We start from the raw sequence: 24,350 nt of genomic DNA on the forward strand, positions 1-24,350 counted from the left end.
AAGACAGTTTTAGCTTGGAATAGCAAATGCATTGACACAGGCATGCAGGGCCGAAGGGCCTGTTCCTGTTCTTTGTCGTCCCTCATCCTTGACACTCCAGGTGAAAAAGCTCCAGTCTATTCAGCCCATCCCTCTAGCTCAAACCCTCCAACCATGCCAACCTTTTCTGAACCCTTTCAGGTTTAACAACATACTTCCTATAGCAGGGAGACCAGAATTGAAAACAGTACTCTAAAAGTGACCTCACCAATGTCCTGTACAGTTGCAACGTGACTCTCAGTGCTCTGACTGATGAAAGCAAGTGTGGCAAATGCCTTCGTTATCACCCTGTTAACGTACAACTCCACTTTCAAGGACCTATGCACCCGCACCCCTAGGTCTTTTTGTTCAGGAGCATTGCCCAGAATCATCCCATTTCCTAAGTCCAGATGCAGGTGACAGTAAAGAAACTGAATATTGACCTTCATAGTGAGAGGATTAGAGTACAGGAACAGGGATGTCTTGCTGCAGTTGTACAGTGCATTGCTGAGCCAACAGTTGGAAGATTGAGTACAGTCTTGGTCTCCTTGTCTGAGGAAGGATGTTCTTGCTCTCGAGGGGTTGCAGGAAAGTTTTATCAGATTGATTCCTGAAATGGTAGGACTGACGTATGAAGATCGAGTCAGTTCGGATTATATTTGCTGGAGTTTAGACAAAGGAGAAGTTGTGGTGGGGTGGGAGAATGTCTTAAATCTACAAACTTTCAAACATGACTTTGACAAGTTGGATGCAGGCAAGATGTTCCCAATGATCCACAGGATTCCAGAAACAGGAATTAAAGTTTATGGATAAGGGATAAATCTTTTCGAACTGAGGAGCCATGTCTTCACTCAGAGAGTGGTGAGCCTGGGAGATTCACTGCCACAGAAAGGAGCTGAGGCCAAAGCATTGTGTTTTCAGGAAAGGAGGTAGATATCACTCTTGTGCCTGAAGGGACTAATGGATGCAGTGGTGGCGGGGCAGCGGAGTGCGGAATTAGGGTATTGCGCTCGATGATCAGCCACAATCCTATTGAATGGTGAAGCTGCCTCGAGGGGTCGAATGTCGAGGGTCCTCCCGCCCCTACCTTCTGTGTTTCTATGATTTTTCTTTGTAATTGTAACGTAGATATTAACACCACCGATTTCCTACAGCAAAAATGCTTCAGTGTTTCCAAATAAGTTTCACACATCCTCGAAGGCAATCCTCATGCACTCTTGAGGGCAATTCTGAAAAAAAACAATATTTCTCCTACAGGAGAGGAGAGTGTTGATTGCTTACTTAGTAGATTGTGCCTTGAAGAGGTGTTGCGATTGAGAATGCAGCCACTGACGTTGAGTGCCTCTACATGGCAGATATTGTTTCAATTTTATACAACCTTAATTGGTCAGGGTATTGCTTTGGTAAAGTTCAGAGGGCACAGTCTCAGGATAAAGGAATGTTGATTTAAGTCTGAGATGAAGAGGAATACCTTCCCTCAGGGATTGTGAGTCTTTGTAATTCCTTGCCACAGAGAGTGGAGGCCAGAGTGTTTGATTAAATCACATTACAGTGTGGAAACAGGCCCTTTGGCCCAACAAGTCCACACCGACCCGCCGAAGCGCAACCCACCCATACCCCTAACCTAACACTATGGGCAATTTAGCATGGCCAATTCACCTGACCTGTACATCTTTGTGACTGTGGGAGGAAACCGGAGCAAACACGGGGAGAACGTGCAAACTCCACACTGTCAGTCACCTGAGGCGGGAATTGAACCCGGGTCTCTGGCGCTGTGAGGCAGCAGTGCTAACCACTGTGCCACCGTGCCGCCCACTATGTGTATGTTGAAGGTGGAGACAGATTCTTGATTACTTGGGGAAATCAAGGGAAAGTGCAGGAAAGTGGACATCAGGAATGTCAGATCAGCTATGATTCTACTGAATGATGGTTTAGGCATGAGGGTTTATGAACTACCAAATTACTCCCACCCATTTTGTTCCTTTGTGAAGGTAACCAATGTGTCTTTCACAAATGGAACGAGGGCCTTGGGTAGTGCACAAATAATGTTTTGATTGTTGTACACATATGAATACTACATTGCGGCAAGCTGTGTCTGAAATTCTGAGTTAGCAATGGACTAACTGTATTCATGTACTTACTGGCGTTTGAATCCATTGGAAACTGTCAGTCAGTGACAGTGATTGAGAATCACTCAGAAGTTACTAAGGAACCTCATCTTGTTCATTCATCTCCCCTAGACAGTCAGCCAGCAGTCACCTTCATCTAATCAAGCCTTCTTAGTGACATTACCCTCCTCAGTTGCTTTCTCCTGAACGGCCCCAAAATCCCAGTCCTGCAATCAGCACGCGGAATAATGCAGCCCCTTCACTTGCCCGGACTATCAGAGATGCAGATTTTATAGGACATTGCTCCGTGTGACGCCAGTTCTACTCTCACATTGATGACACTTAATTGCCCTCAGAAAGGGCAACAGACACTGCTGTTCAACAGGAAATAAAGATTTTAATAAATGATTCTAGGGAGTGTGGGACTGTCGGAGGGTCAGAGCTAAGGCAGTGCCACACTGTTGGAGGGTCAGTACTGAAGGAGTGCCGTAGCATCCGAAGGTCAGGGCTGAGGCAGTGCCTCACTGTCACAGGGTCAGTGCTGAGGGGGTGGCGCATTGTTGCAGGTTAGTGCTCAGGGAGTGCTGCACCAGAGGGTCAGTACTGAGGGAGTGCCACACTGTCAGAATGTCAGTACTGAGACAGTGCCACACTGTCGGAAGGGCAGTGCTGAGGGAGAACTGCACCGTCTGAGGGTCAGTGCTGAGGGAGTGCCACGCTAGAGGATCAGAACTGAGGGAGTGATGCACCGTCTGAGGGTCAGTGCTGAGGGAGTGCCACGCAGGAGGATCAGAACTGAGGGAGTGCCACACTGATATAAGGTCAGTATTGAGGCACTGCTGCACTCTGTGAGCTGACGTCTTTTATGTGATATTCCAATGCGGCAGTGTGCGTGGTCATTATTTTTATGTTGGTATAATTAATTACTTGAATACTGCTGTCAGATGAAGTTTCTCCAGAAATGGATGAAGGTTTCATCTCCTGAGGAACTTGCTGATGAAGTCTCTATTTTGAAATAAAACCGATTTGATTGAGGATGGGCTGTTTTCGGAGATATCACTTTGAAAGGAGCAGGAGTGCTGGTGGAATTGAAGCTGATTTCATCATTAGGATTTGAACGGACCTATCAGTGACAATCACTGAGAATCACTCAGCACTTAGTGAGGAACCTCATCTTGTCCATTCATGATTCTCCCCCCCCCCCCCCCCCCCAAATCCCACTTCAATCAACCAGCAGCCATCTTCATCCGATCGAGCATTCTTAGTGACATTACCATCCTCCATCTCTTTCTCCAGCATGGCAGCAAACTCAGAACAGTATAGCGAGTAACTCTGGAATGTGAACAAATAGGAGACATAGAAAGATCCCAAGGCGGAGGGATTACAGTATCTGCTAATCACCTTGAGATCATGTTAGCCTGGGGCTGTCCAATGGATGCCCATCATTGATTAGGTGTCTCATAGGATAGGGTATGCAAAGTAAGAGGGAGGAACATATTAATCACGTTGTGTGTGATTATTTACAGAAAGTGTACAAAAGATACTGCTTTTTTAAATAGTAAAATCAGAGTGTGCCATGGATCTCTCCTCAGAGGCCCAGTCTCCGGGGAAGATCCTTTGGCCCTCTCCCCTGCATTAACCAGTTTCTTCTTGAATAAACACCTACCACTTGCCTGAATCCTGCCTGCCTCCTGAGTCTTTCATCTCTAGTTGGGGATTATGCTCCTACAGAGGCCTTACTGTAGTCCATGTAAACTACAGCAACTGCACTACTCCCATCAGTATGTCTCGTTGCCAGGACTGGAGGATTTGAGTTATGGGAAAAGGCCAAATAGGCTGTTGCTTTTCCCCCCTGGACTGTCTGAGGCTGAGGTATGACCTTATTGAGGTTAATAAAATCATGAGTGACATTGAGAGGGTGAATACGCAAAGTCTTTTTTCTAATGTTTGGGAGTCAAAAAATAGAGGGCATAGGTTTAAGGTGAGAGGGGAAAGATATAAAAGAGACCTACAGGGCAACTTTTTCACGCAGAGGGTGGTATGTGGATGGAATGAGCTGCCAGAGGAAGTGGAGGAGGCTGGTACAATTGCAACATTTAAGAGGCAGTTGGATGGGTATATGAATAGGAAGGGTTTGGAGGGATATGGGCCGGGTGCTTGTACTACATTGGGTAAGGATATCTGCTTGGCATGGACGGGTTGGACCGAAGGATCTGTTTCCATGCTGTACATCTCTATGACTCTATCACATATAGTTAAAGGATGACTTGACTGAATAATGGCCTCCATGGAGTTATTTCACCAGCAACTAACTGATACATTTTCATCTCTGCATCTGATGTTAGTTATTAACTAGCAGGTATTTCTGTCACCATTCCATCAAAATGCAACTTGCAAGCCTGGATACAGCCGAAATAGCCTTAAGCATTTTGTTTACTTTTTGGTGGAATGATTGATAGTGCATTTGTAAGACTGCTTGGGGTGAACGTTCATAATATGAAACAATTCTTTATTAAGATGGGGTGTGAGATTCTGAGACTGGGTTCCTGAATCTTATTAAGGAAAACTATGATGGTATGAGGTGTGTGTAAGCTATGATGGATTGGGAAATGTTTCTGAAAGGAACATTCAAAGAGTGAATGGGTGAACTACAAAAATTATTTATTCCAAAATGACTTAACAGTAGTCAAACTGTGGCTTACAGAGGAAGATTGAGATAGATTAGAAGCAAAAAAAAAAGGCATTCAAATTACAAGAAAAGAAACAAAAGAACAGTCCAGAAGTCAGAAAAAAAACCGATCAAACGATTGATTGAGAAGAGGAAATTAAAGTATGAGTGTAAGCTTGCAGGGAACATAAAAGCTGACTGTAAATGTTTTTGCAAATATGTAAAGAGAAAAAAATGCTGAAGACCAGTCTAAATCCCTTTTAGTCAGAACCAGGGGAATTTATAATGAGAAACAAAGAAACTAAAGTCATACTTCAGTTCTGTCTTCATACAGGATGATATGGAACATGTACTGGAGATAATGGGGAACATAGAGGTTGGTGAGAGGGAGGAAGTAGAGAAATATTGCTAGGAAAGTTGATAAGCTTGAAGGGTGATAAATCATCAGATCCCTACAATCTACATTCCAGAGTGGTGAAGGACCTGGCCTTACAATTAATGGATGCATTGGTGACTGTGCTTGAAGATCCCACAGATGCTAGGATAGTTCTGGTATATTAGATGGTTGCTGATCTAAATTTCCTACTTAAAAAGGGAGGTAATTCATACAATAATGCAGCATGGTAACAGGCCCTTCGGCCCAAAATGCTCCATGCCAACTATTGTTCCCACTCACCTAGTTCAAATTCCCTGCATTTGGTCCATATCCCTCTAAACCCTTCCCATCCATGTACCTACTCACATGTTGTTTCAAATGTTGCAATTGTAACTCAAGCATTTTCTTTGGCATCCCATTCCATATAGGTAGCACATGCTGTGTGAAGAAGTTGCCCCTCAGGTCCTTAAATCCTTCCCGTCTCGCCTTAAACCTTTAGTTTTTGTTTGCCATACCTGGGAAATCGATTATCAACATTTATCCTATCTATGCCCCTCATGATTTTATATACATCAATAAAGTCACCCCTCATTCATACAAAGGAATCAAGCTCTATCCCGGCCAACCTCTCCCTCTAACTCAGACCTACTGGTCCTGACAACATCTTCATAAATCTTCTTTGCACTCACTCCAGTTTAACTAGGTTTTCCTATAACAGGGTGACCAAAACTTTACACAATACTACAATTGCGGCCTCACCAACAACTTAGCCAAATGTAACAAAGTCGCAACTTCTATACTCAAAAAACCTCGACCGATGAAGGCCAGCATGCTAAATACCTTCTTAACCACCCTGTCTACCTGTTAAGCTGCTTTCATCAAACTATGTACTTGTATTTCTAGATCCCTTTGTTCCTCGACACTCCTCTGGACCTGACCACTTACTGTTTGAGTCTTACCACTTACTGTATACCTTAGGTTTACTTTACAAAGTGTAGCACCACACACTTATCTGTATTGAATTGCATTTGCTAATCTTTAGCCTACTTCCCCATCTCATCAAGATCCCTCTGTCATTTGATAACTCTTCTCTGCTCTCAATGATACCTCCTAATTTTGTATCTTCCACCAATTTACTAATCATGCCATGTACATTCACATGCAGATCATTTATGTAAATAACAAATAACAAAGGTCCCAGCACCTACCGCTCTGGTGCACCACCAGTCACAGGTCTCCAGTCCAAGAAATAACCTTCAACCATCACTCTCTGCTACCTAGAGTTGAGCCAATTTTGAATCCAATTAGTTAGGTCTCTCTGGATCCCATGCGACCAAACCTTCATGAATAACCTGCTGTGTGGACCCTTGTCAAAGACCTTACAAATGTCCATATAGACAACATCCATTGACAATAATACAACAGTCAGCCTGATGTGGATGTTGGGAGTATCAAGGACATGTTGTGGGTTCAACATTAGCCATTGTTTCAAGTCAGCATGGGGGCAGTTTAACCTGGATGATGAGGTAAAAGCAGAAGTATTAGAGCCAGCAATTGAAATCAGAGCCAGCACCGTCCTGTTATCAGCTAGAATTAACCTCTCAGATTATTACTGCCTTAGTAATGCCAATCACTCAGCGTCATACTTTCAGCTGCTGAAATACATTTCCCTCTCGAGTTTTGGGAATTAAATGAATAAAAGTGTGTAATCAAATTGGGTGGCGAATCAGGCTCTCGGGGGACAGAATGACGTCCTTTTGCTCTTAGCCTTTACATTCTAAAGTGACACGTACCTCACACATCCACATGTCGGCAAGCTGACGTATACACAGGACCATTGGGATAATTAGCAATCAGCACTTGGCATCGATACCATCCACTATCCTCAAACGTAACTCGTTCCTTTTCAAAAGAAACACTTTTATTTCTTGTCCTGATCTCAGCCACAACAGAGCCTTCCCGATAAAATGTGTAAATAAATTCAACTTGCACGAGGGGTATGTGCAATTACAACTCAGCCTCAGTGTCTGTTCATACCACGACGGTTCTGGCACAGACTCAATGCACATAATCAGATCAGGAGCTGTCACAAAATAAATGACTCAAATTAATAACTGGATGTGAGCACCAACCAGATCAATCAGCAAAATCTCCACTCGGACACATCCCTTGGTTCCACCTCATAGCACAATACGATTTTCTCCCCTGCTTCAGGAGGCAGCTGTGTAACCAACACTTTTTTTTTTACTTACCGTGTGGAAACAGGCCCTTTGGCCCAAGTGTGCACCATCCCTCTGAAGAACACCCCACCAAAACCCGTTACACTACATTTACCCTTGACTAATGCACCAAACCTACACACCCCTGAACACGATGGGCAATTTAGCATGGCCAATTTCCCTAACGCATGCATCTTTGGATTGTGGAAGGAAACCAGAGGACCTGGAGGAAATCCACACAGACACCGGGAGAGCATGAAAACTCTAGACAGACAATCACCCGAGGTTGGAATCGAACCCAGGTGCCTAGCACTGTGAGGCAGCAATGTGTCGCCTGGTTTGTTTTCTTCGGTTCTTTTCCCCACTTCAGTCCATCATTTGAAATACAAAAGGAAATCTGTAATTCTTAGGAGTGGTGCATTCCATTAACAGGAAGAATAGAGGAGCTGGAGATTGTTTAAATGAAGAAGGACTGTGAAAAGCTACGGGACTGTGGGATTTGGGACGTACTTACCCTTGAATCACAAAAAAAGACTTCCTATGCAAATTCAGTGGACTACAGAGAACGTAAGTAGTCTTTATTTCAAAGGAAATGGAGTGTAAAAGATGGAGGTTTTGTGAAAACTATACACCCAAGGCATTGGTCAGACTACAGCAAGGAGACAGTGAACAGTTTGGGCCCCATATCTAAGGAAGGGTAAACTGACATTGAAGGCAGTCCAGAGAAGATTCACTCAGCTGAGCCATGTCTGATGAGGGACAGATTGAGCAGGTTGGGCCTGTCCTCGTTGGAGTTTCCAAGAAGGAGAGGGACCTTATTAAAGATTGTTCAAGGGTTCAAACAGCATAGATGTGGACAGAGGTTGTTTCCCCTTGCATCAGAGAGCCTGGGACCAGAGGGACATAGTCTCAGAATGAGGGGGAGGGGAGCAGGCACCCACTGAAATGGAGAGGAGCAGGAACTTTTTTTGTTCAAGGGGAGTTAGTTTGTGGAATTCCTTACTGCATGGGTCTGTTGAAGCTGGATCATTGAGTGTATCCAAGGATGAGATTTTTCTTTGGGAAAGTGAATCGAGGGTCATTGGAAAGAGTGAGTTGTGAATGCTCAGACTCATCGTGATCTCATTGAATGCTGGAACAGAAGCAATAGGCGGAATGGCCTAATTCTGATCACACATTTCAAGAATTTGAGAACTTAAGTGTCACAAAACACTGTTGACTGCTATATATGGAATAGATACTGGATTAGTGGTGCTGGAAGAGCACAGCAGTTCAGGTAGCATCCGAGGAACTTCGAAATCGACGTTTCGGGCAAAAGCCCTTCAATTTATTCCAGATGAAGGGCTTTTGCCTGAAACGTCGATTTCGAAGATCCTTGGATGCTGCCTGAACTGCTGTGCTCTTCCAGCACCACTAACCCAGAATCTGGTTTCCAGCATCTGCAGATATTGTTTTTACCATATATGGAACAGATACTGCTGAAATCAACGATTCTTTCTGTGCTGCAGCTATTCAATATGTAGAAAGGAGAACCATTTTCTAATGTCCTGCATTGACTGTAGAAGAGAAACTGCCAAGTTAGGGTTATAAGAAAGGATTCAAAGAATGCATTACAGACAGGGTCTGAGAGTCTTAGAATCATAGAGTCATATATAGCACAGAAATAGATGCTTTGTTCCAACGAGTTCATGCCGACCATAATCCCAAACTAAATTATACCCATCTGCCTGTGTTTGATTCTTTTCCATACAAACATATTTATTCATGTAATTGTCTAAATGTTTCTTAAATGTTGTAACTGTATCCACATCCATCACTTCCTCTGGAAGTTCATTCCACCCATGAATCACTCTCTGTGTATAAACAATTGCCCCTCATATACTATTTAAATCTTAAGGACAACTGCCATTCACCTTAACTATACCCCTCATGATTTTATAAACCTCAGTAAGGTCACATCTCAACCTCCTACACTTCAGACTATCCAACCTCTCGTTCTAACGAAAACCTTCCGTTCCCAGCAATATCCTGGTAAATATTTCTGAACCCTTTTCTGCTTAATAATATCTTTCCTAAAAGAGGTCAAACATAAGTGGACACAGTCCTCCAGAAGAGGCCTCACCAACATACTGTATAATCTCAACATAACATACCAATTCCTATATGCAAAGGTCTGAGCAAGGAAGGCAGACATGGTAAATGCTACCTTAACCACCCTGTCTACCTGTGATGCAAATTTCAAAGAATTATGCACCTGACCTCCTCTGTTCAACTACACGATCTAAGGCCCTTTGAATTGCATAAACATTGCCCTTGTTTGTGTTACCAAATTCAACACATCACATTTATCCAAATTAAACTCCTTCTTCCACTCCACAGCCCACTGACCCTTTTCAGCGCCGGGGGAGATTTGGAGTAGGACAACAAGCTCCTTCGTTTTCCCGATACATATCAATAATTATTTGGATCTTGGAGGGCAGGGGGAACATTTCAAAGTTTGCAGATAGCACAAAACCTGCGAGAACCATAAACTATAAAGAGAAATGATGGTGTGGAAATTTGATAGGGCATCAACAAGTTGGTGGAGTGGGCAGAGAGGTGGCAGATACAATTCAATGTAAAGAGAAGTATGAGGTGCTGCATTGGTGGGAAGGACATTGAAAGACAATATAAAGAAGATAAATGCAATTCTGAAGAGGTTGGAGGAAAAGAGGGAGCTGGGGTGTATGTGCAAAGATCAGTGAAGGTAGCAGGAAAGAGGGAGCACAGTTAATAAAGCACATATTGCCTTTGACTTTATACATAGAGGCTGCAGTAGTGGGTACAGTGGATTCTTTCCTAATTATATGTTTTTGGAGATAAGTCTCTTGATTAAACTTAAAATATAAGCCATAGCTATTAATTTAACCTGGGGCAGAGTTTGTAGAGGAATAAGACGGTGTTATTTTCTGGGTGTGTAGATTGTGAAGGAGCAAAAATGGCCTTTGCAGTGATATGTACTTCTCGTCAGATGTGGGAGTTTAAAGTAAGTTTAAGGGTTACTGCGGATTATATCTGGCATAAATGCTGTTGGATGCAAATCTTATCAGATCAAGTGGATCGGTTGGAGAGACAAATAGAAGCGATGAGGAATTTGCAACAGCTACAGTACGTGATGGATGGCAGTTATAGAAAGGGGGGAAAGTCTCAGATACAGTCACATAGATGGGTTCACTCCAGGTAGGGTAAGAGAGGTAGGCAGCTAGAGCAGGAGTCTTTTGTTGATTTACCCATTTCAAACAGGTATGCTGGTTTGGAAAATGTAGGGGGTGATGGATTCTCAGGGGAACGTAGCACCAACACCCAAGTTTCTGGTATTGAGACTGGCTCTAATGCAACAAGGTGTACATCAGCTTCCAAGAGATCAATTGTGTTAGAGGATTCTGTAGTCTGAGGTACAGACAGACGTTTCTGTGGCCAGTAGAGAAAAAGCAGAATGGTGTGTTGTTTCCCTGGTGCCAGGATCAAGGATGTCTCAGAGATGGTGCAGAATGTTCTCATGGGGGTGAGGGGCCAGCAGGAAGTCATTGTCCACATTGGAACCAACAACATTGGAAGGGAAAAGGTTGAGACTCTGAAGGGAGATTACAGAGAGTTAGGGAGAATTTTAAAAATGTCATCAAGGGTAGTAATATCTGGATTACTCCCAGTGCAAAGAGCTAGTGAGGGCAAGAGTAGGAGGATAGAGCAGATGAATGCATGGCTGAACAGCTGGTAAATGGGAGAAGGATTCACAGTTTTGGATCATTGGAATCTCTTTTGGGGTAGAAGTGACCTGTACAAGAAGGATGGATTGCACCTAAATTGGAAGGGGACTATTATACTGGCAGGGAAATTTGCTAGAACTGCTTGGGAGGATTTAAACTAGTAAGGTGGGGGGTGGGACCCAGGGAGATAGTGAAGAAAGAGATCGATCTGAGGAGGGTACAGCTGAGGACAGAAGTGAGTCAAACAGTCAGGGCAGACAGGGACAAGGTAGGACTAATAAATTAAACTGTATTTATTTCAATGCAAGGGGCCTAACAGGGAAGGCAGATGAATTCAGGGCATGGTTAGGAACATGGGACTGGGATATCATAGCAATTATGGAAACATGGCTCAGGGACGGGCAGGACTGGCAGCTGAATGTTCCAGGATACAAATGCTACAGGAAGGATAGAAAGGGAGGCAAAAGAGGAGGGGGAGTAGCACTTTTGATAAGAGATAGCATTACAGCTGTGTTAAGGGAGGATATTCCTGGAAATGCATCCAGGGAAGTTATTAGGGTGGAACTGAGAAATAAGAAAGGGATGATCGCCTTTTTGGGATTGTATTATAGAGCCCCCAATAGTCAGAGGGATATTGAGAAACAAACGTGTAAGGAGATCTCAACTACCCTATTATTCTTACAGATAGCTATGGCAGGGGCTTTTAACTTTCCAAACATCAACTGGGACTGCCATAATGTTAAAGGTTTAGATGGAGAGGAATTTCTTAAGTGTGTACAAGACAATTTTCTGATTCAATATGTGGATGTACCTACTAGACAAGGTGCAAAGCTTAACCTATTCTTGGGAAATAAGGCAGGGCAGGTGACTGAGGAGTCAGTGGGGGAGCACATTGGGGTCAGTGACCATAATTCTATTCGTTTTAAAATAGTGATGGAAAAGGAAAAGTTGAAGTTCTAAATTGGAGAAAGGCCACATTTTATGGTATTAGGCAAGAACTTTCAAAAGTTGATTGGAGGCGGATGTTCGCAGGTAAAGGGAACGGCTGGAAAATGGGAACTTTCAGAAATGAGATAACAAGAATCCAGAGAAAGTATATTCCTGTCAGGGTGAAAGGGAAGGCTTTCCTGAAGAAGGGCATATGCTTGAAACGTCGATTCTCCTGCTCCTTTGTTGCTGCCTGACCTGAGGGCTTTTCTAGCAACACATTTTTAAGCTCTGAAAGGGAAGGCTAGTAGGTATAGGGAATGCTGGATGACTAAAGAAATTGAGGATTTGGTTAAGAAAAAGAAGTAAGCATATGTCACGTATAGACAGGAAGAATCGAGTGAATCCTTAGAAGAGTATAAGGGAGATAGGAGTATACTTAAGAGGGAAATCAGGAGGGCAAAAAGGAGACATGAGATAGCTTTGGCAAGTAGAATTAAGGAGAATCCAAATACATTAAGGACAAAAGGGTAATGTGAGAGAGAACAGGGCTCCTCAAAGATCAGCAAGGCGGCCTTTGTGTGGAGCCGCAGAAAATTGGGGAGTTAGTAAATGAGTATTTTGCATCAGTACTTATTGTGGAAAAGGATATGGAAGATATAGACTGTAGGGAAATAGATGGTGACATCTTGCAAAAAGTCCTGATTACATAGGAGGAAGTGCTGGATGTCTTGAAATGTAAAGGTGGGTTAATCCCCAGGACCTGATCAGGTGTACCCGAGAACTCTGTGGGAAGCTAGAGAAGTGATTGCTGGGCCTCTTGCTGAGATATTTGTATCATCAATAGTCACAGGTGAGATGCCGGAAGACTGAAGGCTGGCAAACGTGGTGCCACTGTTTAAGAAGGGGGGTAAGGACAAGCCAGGGAACTATAGACCAGTAAGCCTGACCTCGGTGGTGGGCAAGTTGTTGGAGGGAATTCTGAGGGACAGGATGTACATGTATTTGGAAAGGCAAGGACTGATTAGGGATAGTCAACATGGCTTTGTGCGTGGGAAATCATGTCTCACAAACTTGATTGAGTTTTTTGAAGAAGTAAAAAGAGGATTGATGAGGGCAGAGGGGTAGCTATGATCCATATGGACTTCAGTAAGGCGTTCGACAAGGTTCCCCGTGGCAGACTGATTAGCAAGGTTAGATCTCATGGAATACAGGGAGAACTAGCCAATTGGATACAGAACTGGCTCAAAGGTAGAAGACAGAGGGTGGTGGTGGAGGGTTGTTTTTCAGACTGGAGGCCTGTGACCAGTGGAGTGCCACAAGGATAGGTGCTCTACTTCTTGTAAAATATACAAATTATTTGGATGTGGGCATAAGAGGTACAGTTAGTAAGTTTGCAGATGACACCAAAATTGGAGGTGTAATGGACAGCGAAGAGGGTTACCTCAGATTACAACAGAATCTTGACCAGATGGGCCAATGGGCTGAGAAGTGGCAGATGGAGTTTAATTCCGATAAATGCGAGTTGCTGCATTTTGGGAAAGCAAATCTTAGACTTATACACTTCATGGTAAGGTCCTAGGGAGTGTTGTGGAACAAAGAGACCTTGGAGTGCAGATTCATAGCTCCTTGAAAGCGGAGTCGCAGGTAGATAGGATAGGGGAGGCAGCGTTTGGTATGCTTTCCTTTATTGGCCAGAGTATTGAGTACAGGAGTTGGGAGGTCATGTTGCGGCTGTACAGGACATTGGTTCGGACACTATTGGAATATTGCGTACAATTCAAGTCTTCCTTCCTAACAGAAAGCTGTTGTGAAACTTGAAAGGGTTCAGAAAAGATTTACAAGGATGTTGTAAAGTTTGGAGGATTTGAGCTATCGGGAGAGGCTGAACAGGCTGGGGCTGTTTTTCCTGGAGCATCGGAGGCTGAGGGGTGACCTTATAGAGGTTTACAAAATTATGAGGGGCATGGATAGGATAAATAGACAAAGTCTTTTCCCTGAGGTCAGGGTGTCCAGAACTAGAGGGCATAGGTTTAGGGTGAGAAGAGAAAGATTTGAAAGAGACCTAAGGGACAAGGTTTTCACTCAAAGGATAGTACGGGTATGTAATGAGCTGCCAGTGGAAGTGGAAGAGGCTGGTACAATTGCAACATTTAAGAGGCATTTGGATGGGTATATGAATAGGAATGGTTTGGAGGGATATGGGCCGGGTGCTGGCAGGTGGGACGAGATTGGGCTGGTATATCTGGACAGGTTGGACCAAAGGGTCTGTTTCCATGCTGTACGATTCTCTGAGACATGAGGGGCAGTTTTATTTTTAAACAAAGAGAGTGGTAGCAGTGGAACATACTGCCAGGGGTGGAGATGGAGGTAGATATGATAATGGTATTGTAAGGACTTTTGGGTAAGCAAATGAATATGCAAGAAATGGAGGGTTATGGACCAAGGGAAGGCAGAAGAGATTAATTGCATTTTGGCGGTATGTTCGGTACAACATCGTGTGTTGAAGGACCTGTTCCTGTCTTGTACCGTTCGATGTTCAGATGTTAACACAGTGTATATTTTGGATGAGGATTCATTCAAGTTGATTGAAACTAGGTAGGATGCATTGAGAATATAGATTAAAAAATATAAACATCCGTTTCCTTGGTGGTGTTTGACTCTTGGTTTGAACATATCTCTCTGGGAATGGAGCTTAATGACAGTCTGACTCAATCCACTCTGTGACTGTGGAAAGGATGTTCTTCGCTCTGACAGCATTAACATACCTGCTGTTTGTTCGAAGCAGCTGGTCACACTTGGCTCTGTGCCGAGGGAATATTACATTGTCCTAGTCCTTTGAGTACTTGCCTGGAGGAAGACAGAAGAGATACCTCCTGTAAATCAACATCAGCTGTGATTGGCAACATCAATGTAACTTTCAGCTCCTCACACTTCAGGTTCTTTTATTTAAAGCCAGCAGTTTAAACAGAACCACGGGTCTGATTCCACTCCTGCCCTGAGCTGCTCCTTGTCCATTTTTTCTTAAAATTCTAAACCCAAAGGAATGAGATCCAGAAACGAAACAACACCCATACAGCTCCATAAATGGGGCCTACCTGATGCAAGTGGGTATGTGGATATGTGAGTTTAGTTATTGATCTATACCTGTCAGTTCCTGCTTGGAGAATGTGTGATGTAGTTATCAAACTGTAACATTCATTATATGGTCAATATATTTACATATTCACACTGTAAAGACTGGCAGGGGTCCAATTGCTAACTATTGAATCATAAGAATAATACAGCACAGAGGGGGCTATTCAGCCCATCTTGTCAGTGCCAACCCAAAGACCCCAGAGACCCTTTGTCATCCCATCTTCTTGCCGCAGACCGTAGCCTTGCAGTTAACGGAAACTGAGGTGCAGTTCCAGGGATCTTTGTTTAAAAGAGTTTAGGATCTCTGTCTGCACCACCAAATCAGGCAGCAAATTCCAGATTCCCACTACTCTATGCATAAAAAACATTTTCCTCACATATCATGTAATCCTACACCACTTTGTTTGAATCAATGATCCCTGGTGTTTGAACTCTCTGCCAAAGGAAACAGGTTCCTCCTGTGTACTCTAATCCCTCCCTCTCACTATTTCGTGAAAAATCACACAACAGGTTACAGTTCAACAGGTTTATTTGGAAGCACAAGCTTTCGGAGTTCTACTCCTTCATTAGTAGCTCACGATTTAGTGTTCACTATTTAATATTCCTTAATCATGACACCTCTGTTCCATAGAATACAACCTCAATCTCTCCCAATAACTACAATTCACCAGCCCTGGCAACATTCCAGTAAATCTCCTCTGCACTCCCTCCAGAACAATGACATCCTTCCTGTGTTGTGGTGACCCGACTGCACACAATACTCCAGTTGTAGCCTCACCAGTGCTGCCTTATACGGTTTCATTGTTATATCCCTACTTTTGTATTCCATCCCTGTGCCAATGAAGGAGAGCATTCCAGGTGCCTTCTTTACATCCCCATCTACCTTTAGGGACCCATGCACTTGCACACCAAGATCTCTCACTTACCCTGCCCCACTCAGTATATTCCCATTTATTGTCTATTGCCATTTACTGATTGATTTCCCAAAATGTATTCCCTCACATTTATCAGAGCTGAACTCCATCTGCCACTCTCCTGCCCACTCCACAAAACCATCTATAATACTTTTGGAGCTGACAGCTATCCTCTACACTATCCACTAAATGGTCAATTTTTGTGTCACCTGCAAATTTCACAAATCTGCCCACCACATTCAAGTCCAAATCCTTAAATGTATAAAACAAACAGCAGAGGTCCCAACACTGAGCCATGCAGAGCACCACTTGTAACAGCTTTCCATTCACAAGAGCAGCCATCAACCATTACCATTTATTTCCTGTTACTAAGCCAACTTTGCATCCAATTTACCACATTACCCTGTATCCCATGGCTTTTACTTTTTGAACCCATCTGCTGTGGTGATGCTGCTCCTTTAACAAGCTTGTAAAAGACATAGGCTCCGAAAAGTCGGAGTTGATAGGTTTTAGGGACATTTCAATTATAGCTAACAGGTAATGTCTCAGGCAAAAGGCTTCCACATTTTTAAAAAGAACACTTGTACAATGAAAGGGGAGTGGCCCAGTTTTCCCAGCTCAGCTTTTCTCTGGTTTGATTTGGTTTTTAACTGTCTGGCTATTGACTGAAAGCAGTCAGGCAGTGGAGAAGCTGCTGAACCCAAAGAAGCAGGTCCATGCTTGTACTCACTCTCTCTGACATCTCTCCTGTAAGACCCTGTGTTTGATTTTATCTTTTTGTGCCAACGGGTGTTTGTGGGGATTATTGCAAGTATTGGGAACCGCATCATTAAGTTGGTATAATCTGTAGGGTTTTCGGATAGATAAAGTTATTTAGTATTCTGTTCTCCTTTAAGGCATAGGAGCATTTGTTTGTGTTTCATTTGATAATCTTGTAAATCAATTCTGCTTTGTGTAAAACAACGTGGTTTGACCAGCTACATCACTCCTGGAATATCTGCATTACACCTGCTTAAACCAACTAGCAAAGTTAGGATCCGGGCTACTTCAGATGTTTTGAGGGGATCTGGCCTGGTCCATACCAGTTAGGGGGCTCTTTGTAGGATTTGTTCTGTAGTTCTGATTTGGGATTAGGCTTGTTGGACTTGCTGGGGTTGAGTCTGCGTCCTTCCATGAGGAAAGGAGAGATAATTATAGCAGTAGCTCAGCATTTAAATTTCTTGGAAACACCATCAGAATCTTCAGGGATGGCTAAAATTCAATGAAAATAAACTTGTGTTCGAGGCAAACGACTAGCAAAGAGCAACAGAAATGAAACCTTTTGAATTATGATTAAATGGAGAAGAGAGAGAAATATATAGAAAAGAAAGGAAGAGAGGGGTTTGAACTTTTGGCCCATCCCCCTACTACAACTCTCCATATAATGTATGTTACAGTTTAATAACTACACTCTCACATTCTCCAAGCCGGAACTGACAGGTATAGACCAATAACTAAACTCACATATCCACAGACACACTTGCATCCGGTAGTCCCATTCACAGAGCTGTGTGGATGTTGTTTAGTTTCTGGATGTCACTCAATTGGTCTTAGAATTTTAAGAAAAACTGGACAAGGAGCAGCTCAGGGCAGGAGTGGAATCAGACCCGTGGTTCTGTTTAATTTGCTGGCTTTAAATAAAAAAATCTTAAGGTTGAGGAACTGAATGTTACACTGATGTTCCCAATCACAGCTGATGTTGATTTACAGGAGATATCTCTTCTGTCTTCCTCCAGGCAAGTACTCAAAGGACCAAGACAATGTGATATTCCCTCGGTACAGAGCCAAGTGTGTGACCAGCTGCTTCGAACAAACAGAAGGTATGTTACTGCCATCAGGGCGAAGAACATCCTTTCCAGTCAGAGTGGATTGAATCAGAGACACATTGAACATGTCTGGAAATGGAGCTCAAAGTCAAACACCATCGATGAAAAGGAAGTTTCTATCTATTTAATCTATATTCTAAATGCATTCTATCCAGTTTCAATCAACTTGAATGAATCCTCATCCGAAATATACACTGAACATCGATCAGTACAGCACAGGAAAGGGTCCTTCAGCCCATGAAGTTGTGCCAAACATGATGCCAAATGAAATTAATCCCTTCTGCCTGTCCTCTGTCCATAACCCTCCATTTCTTGCATATTCATTTGCTTACCGAAAAGTCCTTATCGTATCTGCATCTCCACCCCTGGAAGTGTGTTCCACTCCTACGACTCTCTATGTTTAAAAGAAACTGCTCCATATGCGTCCTTTGAACTTTCTCCCTCTCATATTATATGCATGCCTCTTAGTTTTCAATATTTCAACTCCTGGTAAAAGATTCTTAGCATCAACCTTAACCATGCATCTCAATTTTAGAGACTTCTAGATATGAGGCCACCACATTGGACAAACAGGCAGAAAACTAGCCACTAGGATACATATACATCAACTAGCCACGAAAAGACATGACCCAATCTCACTAGTATCCTTACATACAGATGAGGAAGGACGCCACTTTGACTGCGACAACATATCCATCCTAGGACAAGCCAAACAGAGACATGAACGAGAACGCGTAAAAGCATGGCATTCCAACTGGAAATCCATCAACAAACACATTGACTTGGATCCCATTTTCCACCCCCTGAGAAAAAGAACTGGAAATGACATCACCACAGGAAACTACAGAAACGTGACTCTGGAATGGACAGGACTGACAGTCTAATGTTCCAAAATACAAATGCTACAAGAAGGACAGAAAGGGAGGCAAGAGAGGAGGGGGGAGTGGCATTTTTGATAAGGGATAGTATTACAACTGTACTTAGGGAGGATATTTCTGGAAATACATCCGGGGAAGTTTTTGGGTGGAACTGAGAAATAAGAAAGGGATGATATTGTATTGTAGACCCCCTAATAGTCAGAGGGAAAATGAGAAACAAATTTGTAAGGAAATCTCCGTTATCTTCGAATAATAGGATGGTTATGGTAGGGGATTTTAACTTTCCAAACATAGACTGGCACTGCCATAGTGCTAAGGGTTTAGATGGAGAAGAATTTAAGTGTACGCAAAGAAAAAATTCTGATTCAGTATGTGGAAGTACCTACTGGAGAAGGTGAAAAACTTAACTTACTCTTGGGAAATAAGGCAGGGCAGGTGACTGAGGTGTCAACGGGGGAGCAATTTGGGGCCAGTAATCATAACTCTATTAGTTTTAAAATAGTGATGGAAAAGGATAGACCAGATCTAAAAGTTGAAGTTCTAAAGTGGAGGAAAACCAATTTTGATGCCATTAGCCAAGAACTTACAAAAGCTGACTGGGGGCAGTTATTCGCAGGTAAAGGGAAGGCTGGAAAATGGGAAGCCCTCAGAAATGAGATTAAGAGAGTCCAGAAAAAGTATATTCCTGTTAGGGTGAAAGGGAAGGCTGGTAGGTATAAGGAATGCTGGATGACTAAAGAAATTGAGAGTTTGATTAAGAAAAAGAGGGAAGCATATGTCAAGTATAGACAGGATAGATCGAGTGAATCCTTAGAAGAGTATAAAGGCATTGGGAGTACATTAAGAGAGAAGTCAGGAGGGCGATAAGGCGACATGAGATAGCTTTGGCAAATAGAGTTAAGGAGAATCCAAAGCGTTTTTACAAATACATGAAGGACAAAAGGGTAACCAGGGAGAGAATAGGGCCCCTCAAAGATCAGCAAGGTGGCCTTTGAATGGAGCCGCAGGAGATGGGGGAGATACTAAAGGAATATTTTTGCATCAGTATTTACTGTGGAAAAGCACATGGAAGATGTAGAATGTAGGGAAATAGATGGTGACATCTTGAAAAATGTCCGTATTACTGAGGAGGAAGTGCTGGATGTCTTGAAATGTATAAAGGTGGATAAATCCCCAGGAACCTTAGAACTTTGTGGGAAACTAGGGAAGTGATTGCTGGGCCTCTTACTGAGATATATGTATCATCGATAGTCACAAGTGAGGTGCTGGAGGACTGGAGGTTGACTCATGTGGTGCCATTGTTTAAGAAGGGTGGTAAGGATAAGCCAGGGAAGTACAGACCAGTGAGCCTGACGTTGGTGGTGGCAAATTGTTGGAGGGAATCCTGAGGGACAGGAAATACATGTATTTGGGAAGGAAAGGACTGATTAGGGATAGTCAACATGACTTTATGCCTGGGAAGTCATGTTTCACGAACTTGATTGAATTTTTTGAAGAAGCAACAAAGCGGATTGATGAGGGCAGAGGGGTAGATGTGATCTATACGGACTTCAGAAAGGCGTTTGTCAAGGTTCCCCACGGGAGACTGGTAAGCAAGGTTAAATCTCATGGAATACAGGGAGAACTAGCCATTTGGATACAGAACTAGCACAAAAGTAGAAGACAGAATGGTGGTGGAGGGTTGTTTTTCAGACTGAAGGTCTGTGACCAGTGGATTGCCACAAGGATCAGTGCTGGGTCCACTACTTTTCATCATTTATATAAATGATTTGGATGTGAGGATAAGAGGCAGAGTTAGTAAGTTGCTGTTGACACCAAAATAGGAGGTGTAGTGAACAGCGAAGGTTACTTTAGATTACAACGGGATCTTGATCAGATGAGCCAATGGGCTGAGAATTGGCAGATGGAGTTTAATTTAGATAAATCGGAGGTGCTGCATTTTAGGAAAGCAAAGGAGTTGGGAGGTCATGTTGTGGCTGTACAGGACATTGGTTAGGCCACTGTTGGAACATTGCGTGCAGTTCTGGTCTCCTTCCCATCAGAAGGTTGTTGTGAAAAATGAAAGGGTTCAGAAAACATTTACAAGGATGTTTCCAGGTTTGGAGCATTTGAGCTATAGGGAGAGGTTGAGTAGGCTAGGGCTATTTTCCCTGGACCGTCGGAGGCTGAAGGGTGATCGTATAGAGTTTTATAAAATCATGTGAGGCATGGATAGGAAAAATAGACAAAGTCTTTTCCCTGGGGTGGGGGAGTCCAGAACTAGACTGCACAGGTTTAGGGTGAGAGGGGAAAGATATAGAAGAGATCTAAGGAGCAACCTTTTCACTCAGAGGATGGTACTTGTATGGAATGAGCTGCCAGAGGAAGTGGTGGAGGCTAGTACAATTGTACAATTGCAACATTAAAAAGGCATCTGGATGGGTATATGAATAGGAAGTGTTTGGAGGGGTATGGACCAGGTGCTGGCAGATGGGATTAGATTGGGTTGGGATATCTGGTCGGCACGGATGGGTTGGACCGCAGAGTTCATTTTCGTGCTCTGCACCTCTATGACTTGACATCACCACAGGAAATTGTCATCTTTCCAAGAAAACCTAAACACACAAATAGAAAACAGGCCATACCACTGGTGCTTCATTTGGAGGCTCCCTGATGATGTTACCAAGTATGGTGACAAAACGTCTGAAAACGAACCTTCCAGTTCAATGAGCAAAGCTGGATCCAGAACCTCAACCTGAGCTACAAATCTTCTCAAACCTTTATAGACTTCTATTAAGTCTGCCTTCAGCCTCTGCCACTCAGAAGAAAGCTACCTGGGTATTTCTAGCTTCTCTTTATAGTTCATACCCTCTAATCTGGTCAACATTCTGGCAAACCTCTTCTGCACCCTCTCTAAAACCACCACATCTTTCCTGTAATGTGCCAATCACAACTGAGTGCAATACTGTTAAGATAAAAATCACACAACACCAGATTACAGTCCAACAGGTTCATTTGGAAGTATGAGCTTTCACAGTGCTGTTCCTTGATCAGGTAGCTGTGAAACAGGATCGTAAAACACAGCATTTATAGCTAAAGATTAGTGTCACGCAACTGAAATGATTATATTTGACAAACCTAGATTACTGTTCAGTAATTCATCTTTTAGAATGGGTTGCAGTTAATTAATATATACATCCCAGAACTTGTTTAAAGTCACATTGTCAAGATGACTTAAGATTGTATTTTAAAAAGGGTGACATCTCAGCTCAGAAAATGTATCAAAAGGTGTGAGGTTAGAGTCTGACTCTATCCCAATCTTAAGTCAGGCTGGTTCTATTTCCAAAGTAGGAATTTATAAAATATTACATGGATTGACTGCCTGCAGATTGAGCAAAACAGAATGTATCTGCAAATACAAATTCACCCCAGTCACTTATGTGTGACTGCATGTGAGTGCGAATGCACCTGAGAATGTGTGCGCGCATGCCTGGTAAAGTAAGTGTGTGTGTGTGTGTGTGATGGAGTATAAACCTGTGAGAGTGTGTGTGCGTGTGTGAGAGAGAAAAAGTGTGTGGAGGAGAGCGGGTCTGCATGAGTGCGAGCATGTGAGATAGTGTACAGTGTATTGGGGACACCTGTAGTGTGACAGGAACCCTAGGTCCCAATTGAGGCCGTCCTCATGGGTTCTGAACTTTAGAATGGATAAAACATTACAATCGACGTGAACAAAGAGACGATACTCGTAGCTTGAACAACCATACATGAAGTAGATAGTGAGTACAGGTACTGAAGGAAAAATTTCAGCTATCAGTAACTGAGAAGGACAGAGTTAATCTTTTGTCACAATACTCTAAATATGGCTTAACCAAAGTCTTATAAAACTGCAATGACATCCTGACTCAATTCTCCGACCAATAAGACAAGCGTGCCAAATGCCGTCCTCGAGATACCACCCTTTCTACTTGTGTGGCCACGTTCAGGGAGCTATAGACTTGAACCCCAAGATCCTTCTGTACGTCAAAGATGACCAGCCACTAACTGTATACTTTTCCTTAACATTTGATCTCCCAAAGTCCAGCATCTTACATTGAGTTTAATCTGACACAATCTGCCATTTCTCCGCCCATATCTGTAACATCACTTATCACAGCTGAGGATAGACAGTGCCCAGCAGCGCCTGATAAAGTCTCCTATACATGCACTCACACACAATGTAAAAATAAACAGACTGAAATACAATACAATTAAACATCATTGAAAAGAGTTTATTTACAGTGTTTATGCTACACTCAGACAAAACCACAACTGAATGTAGGTGACTGAGATCTAGTAAATCTCCAGTGAACCCTCTCCAGATCTTGAGGATCTTTCTTGAAATAACGTGCCCAGAACTGAACACAAATGTGATCTGACCAACCAAGGACTACAATCATTAAAAGTCAGATGCCTATAGAACTGATGTCAAATTATCCTTTCCATATAGACACTGGCAATGAGTGGATGAAGTTCACATTCCCAACAATTACTGCAGAATTGATGCATAAAAGAATATCCTAGTACAGATACAATGAGCTGAATGGTCTGCTTCTGAGCTGTACCATATCAGTGTTTCTGATTTTGGTGAGAAAAGGGATGACATGCTGCTGTATTGCATATTGGTATTAAAAAAAAATACAAAAATGGACTGACATGCTGAATAAAACTCTTTCACAAAAAAATACCAACAATGTCTGGGTACAAATTAAAACTAAATGTCTCAGTGATACCACCGATCCCAGACTCTCTCCCCAATCAGGAAATGTGTGACCATAATTCAGAAATGGTTCTTTGAATAAAGCAGTTTCCCTTCTGCCATTGCCCTTTCTCCTCTCTCATCCACCCACCCCCACAGACTGACAGTCAACTCAGAAATCACAAAATGCAGAAACGATCAGTCTCCACACCCTCATAACAACTATCACACAGACACAGAATATTACTGGCTTCCACTTAGATACAAAAGAGTAGAAATTGATAAGTACAGGCTGATAACTACACACTCATTCTTGTTGCAGAAACAGACAAACAAATGATGATGACACAGTTACTGCAATGCAAATGTGTGACTATTAATCTCCATTTTCTAAGTCACATATTAGCATTTCAGTATCTGTCAGGGACAGATTAATATCTCTCATTCACAAAGCTAAAACTGACAGGAACAGAGTGATAACTACACGCCCACTTTCATGCAGCATAAACTGACAAGTACAGTGTGATAACGACACACATATTCACAGAGCAGAATCTCACAGATACATATTGGTACCTGCAATGTTCACGTTGACCAAACAGGAGCTGACAGGTAGAAATCGATTAGTAGATTCACATATTGACAAGGCAGAGATTGAGAGGCAAACATTGGTAACTGCATTCACATATTGACATAGGAGAAAATGACAGGTACAGTTTCATATCGACAGTCTCAAAACATAGCAGGGACAAACCAGTAAATACACTCTCACATTCACA

At 42.8% G+C, this 24,350-nt stretch overlaps 1 protein-coding gene across 3 annotated transcripts in view; it reads right to left on the reverse strand.

Moving 5' to 3' along the window:
- The window catches only part of LOC140470650 (Fc receptor-like protein 5), a 97,040-nt gene that overhangs the window by 60,611 nt on the left and 12,079 nt on the right, over window positions 1-24,350 (reverse strand). The window contains exons 2-3 of one of the 3 annotated variants that reach the window (XM_072566685.1): window positions 14,831-14,912; window positions 6,964-7,072 (exon numbers count right to left, since the gene is read on the reverse strand). The exons of the other annotated variants lie outside the window; for them this stretch is intronic. The gene's annotated coding sequence lies outside the window, so the exon portion shown is untranslated. The remainder of the gene's footprint in view (window positions 1-6,963; window positions 7,073-14,830; window positions 14,913-24,350) is intronic. 3 annotated transcript variants of the gene reach the window in all.

The sequence above is a fragment of the Chiloscyllium punctatum genome, chromosome 52, assembly GCF_047496795.1.
Source record: "Chiloscyllium punctatum isolate Juve2018m chromosome 52, sChiPun1.3, whole genome shotgun sequence".
Lineage (NCBI taxonomy): Eukaryota > Metazoa > Chordata > Chondrichthyes > Orectolobiformes > Hemiscylliidae > Chiloscyllium > Chiloscyllium punctatum.